We start from the raw sequence: 4875 nt of genomic DNA, 5'->3' as shown, positions 1-4875 counted from the left end.
GGCTCGTTTAGTTTACACTCGAAGTAGATTGGTCTCTCTAAGCGAGATCCCAATTCGTCAGTCATCCGATGTGACGTCGAGAGTGACCGACTGAAAGGGAACTGTCGTTATGAGTGAGTCATTTAATTATTTAATCAACTGATTTGCTCAAAAGACTGCTTCATTCAAGAATGAAACAAATGACTCTCTTTTATGAGTGAATTATGGAGACATTCACTCAACCGACTCGTTCAAAACACTGATTCATTCAGGGATTAAACAATTGATTGTCTTTTATGAGTGAATTATTGAATCATTCAGTCATCTGACTCGTAAAAACGCTGATTCATTTATGAACAATGCTGTGTGTTGGTCAGAGACTCAGCTGTTAAATTCACTGGATTTGTTTGGAACCGGAAATATTGTGTCTAAAAGGTAAATTACTCAATAACTTCTTTGAGCTGTCGTGTAAATTAAATGCCATACTCGCAATACTGTCACTTCAGAGCTGTGATTACATGCAATGGTGTCTGTTGTGTTTGTACAACAAGAAGGAGAGAGAGCGAGTTCACTGTGTGAAACGCCACTAGAATACGGCCCTTATTTTTAAAAAGCGCGGGCGCGGTCATTTTTACCTTGTATGTTCAAGGCTTCCGGTGCAGTCGCTTCCAGTTATTTTAGCTCTACAAAAGTAGTCTGTTATGCTGTTGATATTGCAAACTGGTATTTGTTGTCACATTATTTAAATAGTTTTACTGTTTACTGAACTTTGCTATTCTAGTTATTTATCTATAGTGGCTAAAAGGTGGGAAAAAGGGTACATTGTCTTTTGTCAATAGTGATGTATGAAGCACTGGTCACACTGAAGTCACTTTAAAACCACACAGTTTTCTGTTGGTCATCGCTTCACCAACCTGAACCTGTTGTGAAATCTGGGTGAGGAAATTTCCCTTCTCGCATGAAAACCACGATCATGTGAATTCGCCAAACAACAATAAATGTGACCGCACCATCATAATGAATTTGCGCTGAAATATAAGGTGGATACCGCATTGCCAAGAACGACACTGTTATAAAACATCTGACCCCTGAATGCTTCGACTGACCAGTCAGAATAAATCCAGAACGCTGTGTAATAATTAAAAGCAAATCTTAAAAGAAATGGTCGATGTTGACATGCGCTTGTTGTGTAATAATTAATCGAAATTCTTGCCTGAATATCTATTTATTCCAGTTATAGCCTATGTCTCTGTAGGGCTGGGTAAATATGACAGCGTGGGAACATTTTTCAATTACAGAGTTGACCATTGCTAGTTCAAAGTAAAGATCTGCATAAGCGAGATTTAAAAAAAAATGGAAAAAAAGTGTTTTTAAGAGAGTTTCAGAATGTCTAAATGTCAATAAAAGCCAGATAACACCTTTTTGCTAATGGAGCACTAGCACACTGAACTTACTGTGGAGTTGTGTGTGTGTGTGTGTGTGTGTGTGTGTGCAGGTGTCTGACAGCAAGCCCCATGTGGGTGGATCTGTGAGTGCATGCTTGTTAAAAGGTGTTTGTGTCTTAGACCGTAATAGGCCAGTGTATGTGTGTATCTGAGTATGCTGAGTTTGTGTTTGCGAGATCAGTTCTGCCGGGTAGCTGTGTGTGAATTTATAAGAGCGACTAAGACAAGCATGTGTATGTGTGCGCTCGTTCAGCTGGAACAGAACAGCCGCATTGGGGGGAGATGCATTGCTACAAATCTGTCTGTCTAATTAAATAGTCTGAACGCCACATGCAGTGCTATAGCTCTAAACATGAAAACCCTTTGCTTTGTGCTCTGGTAATTATTGAGCCGGTCCTCTCTTGTTCTAAGCTTTAAGGGGCCATCGTCTTCAAAGGACCGAACTCATTTCCTCTGCGCCAGGTTCGCCTGAGGCTTTGCCTGTGTCACTTGTACTGTGAGTATGAGGAAGTAGGAGTTTGTATTATTTAGTTGAGGTATTGAGAGAGAAGGTGTGGATGGATTATGAATTGAATCAGAGGACGTATAGACATAAGAGCTTACTGTGAGACCAGAGGAATAGAGGATGATGTCACGAGGAGCACAGAGGAAAGTCACAAAGGTTTGCAGTAGTGATGCAAAAACAGTTAAGGTTTGAGACATTAACTATTGCTGAGAACACTTTAGCTTTGTTCAAATTCACAGGGTCCCTAGGCAGTGTTCATTGCTTCCTATGCACTCAGCAGAGAATGTGTTGAAGTTCACTTAACGTGACAGAATTTGTTCATTTGGAACAACCTGCAATGTCGAACACAGAAACACTTTTGCACAGATTTTTTATTTTATTTTTTATTTTTTTTTAAACACACACACTAACGGTCAAAAGTTTGGAATATTAGAGTAATAATAATTCTAAAATAATTAGAATTATTTTAGAACTTTTTATAATGTTTTTTAAATAAGTGTCATATTCTTACAAAGGCTGCATTTATTTGATCAAAAATACAGTAAAATAAAAGTAATATTGTGAAATATTATTATTAATTAATAATAATGGAGCACCAAATCATCAAATTGGAATATAATTTCTGGAGGATCATGTGACACTGAAGACTGAATTAATAGCTGCTGACAATTCAGTTTAGAATCACAGGAATAAATTACAATTTAAAATACATTCAAAAATAAATAAATAAATTGTATTTTAAATTGTAATATTTTATAGCATTACTAATTTTATAATATATTTTTTTCTAGTTTTACAGTATTTTAAATATTTTAATATCTGGTGAGCATAAGAGTCTTCTTTCATAAACATCAAAATATTTGTAATTATTTCAAACACACACACACACACACACACGCACACACATACACACACGTTTATTAAAGAACTAGGCTACCACTACTACTAAATTACAGAACTATTAGTATATATATTTATGTTTAATAATAATAATAATAATAATTGCTTGTGGATTGTTGTGATGTTTTTATCAGCTGTTTGGACTCTCATTCTTGTATTGAGTACATTTTTCCTTGCTTGCATTTGGATTTTACCCTTTGACACGCTCTGAAGTACACTGAAAAATTGGTGTAGAAACGGTATTAAATTTCAGAAATAATTACAAAAAAAGCAAGTAGCACATCACATTGAAATAGTAAAAAAAAATAGTGAAATAATATTTTCTTGTAAAACATGTTACAATATTTTTTTTATACTGTAGGTATCCACTTACCATTGATAATTTCCGAGAGACGGGTCTAGTTGTGCTTTCGTAAATCTAATTTGCTATATTCCTGCTTGATTTCCATCCCCTCCAAATTGATCTTACACATTCTTATCCATCAAACATCAGTGCTTTCAATAGTGTCTAAATGACAGGACGGAATAAAAGACTCTAGGGTCTAGAAGATTTTAATGAATGTGTAGGTGTGTGTTCACATGTATTTGTGTGGAAACGTGTGCTTTTCTATATACATCTGTGAATGTGTTGAAGGGAGATGAGGAGTGGTTGAGTATATAGAAAAAACATAAAAGATTTACAATTTCCTTATATGCATATGCACGCACATGTGCATCAGTTTAATTAAGTGTGTGTGTATGTGGGTGGAGGTTTTGACTCCGCAGGCGCGTGGCTGGTAATTAGTTCCTTCCACTGCTTTTGGCTGGCAGTCCAAACACAAGCCCAAACTCCAACATTTATATTAACCAGAGGCTAATTACTGAAATTACACAACATTTATAAGAGAGAAACAGTGTGGATCCACACAAACTACAAATCAATATATATTTTGTCTTTAATTGGAGCTGTGTGGGATTAACACAGTGTCAAAAAGGCATAGGAAATAAAAAATTAGAGTTAATACATTTTTAAAACTACCATGTTTTAATTAAACCAACACACTGTAATCCTCTTTTTTGTTCATATTCAAATAGTTCCTTAGGGAACTTAATTTTAGTGTAGACATCAAAAAGCTTTCATAGAGTGGGCTGAGAAGTTCAGGACCAAAGGCAATGACCGATCTGCACAGTACCGTACATTTGAGGACATCCTCAGGTGAACGCTGTCATTATTTTTTCACCCTCATGTCGTTAAAAATCCATGTGACTTTTTTTTGCTTCCGTGGAAAACAGAAGCAGATGTTAGACAATGTTCATGCTGCTTTTCCCCCATACATTTAAAATGAATGGAGACGTGTGCGGTCAAGTTCTATAAATGACAGTAAGAGCAGTATAGCACTAAAACAGTCTTCTTGTGTGAATTTAAAGACTAGCCCAAAAATTATATGGACTGTTTTTTCCTTGTTTTTGTTGCTCAGTAGCACCTATCACATTCACTTTCATTGTATGGGAAAAGCAGCATTAACATTCTATCCATCATCTTCTTTTGAACAAGAATGTTAGGAAAAAGTAAATCATTTGAAATGACATGAGGATGGGTAAATTGTGACAATTTTAATTTTGCATTCACTAAACTTTTAGCAATGCAAATGTTTCATTAGATATGTTTACTTGCACTAATTGTCATCAATCAGAATAAATCCAATCAAGTTTCAGATTTTGAAAGTTGTTCATATAAACCCTAAGCTTTGAAGTTCGATTCACATATGCATCTACATGTGCATTCCACATATTCTGAACAAAACTTCAGCACATTTTAGAACAACAAGTTAATAAAATCAGATTCAAGCATTTACGTGCTTATTTTTTCCTATTGTTCAGATTATTTTAGGTCTACACCACACTGTAAAAAAAAAAACTGCTGGCAACTGACAACTTAAATACTTTTGTTCACCCAGTGAATTTCTTGTCAAATACTTTTATTCACCCAGAAAAATTATTGTCAAAGCAACTAAAGATTCCCCCTCTTTCTCGCTCTCTCTCTCTCTCTCTCTCTCTCTCTTACTC

This window comes from Sinocyclocheilus anshuiensis, unplaced genomic scaffold (genome assembly GCF_001515605.1).
Source record: "Sinocyclocheilus anshuiensis isolate Anshui unplaced genomic scaffold, SAMN03320099.WGS_v1.1 scaffold205, whole genome shotgun sequence".
In the NCBI taxonomy this organism is placed as follows: domain Eukaryota; kingdom Metazoa; phylum Chordata; class Actinopteri; order Cypriniformes; family Cyprinidae; genus Sinocyclocheilus; species Sinocyclocheilus anshuiensis.
This window is presented reverse-complemented; position numbering follows the sequence as displayed.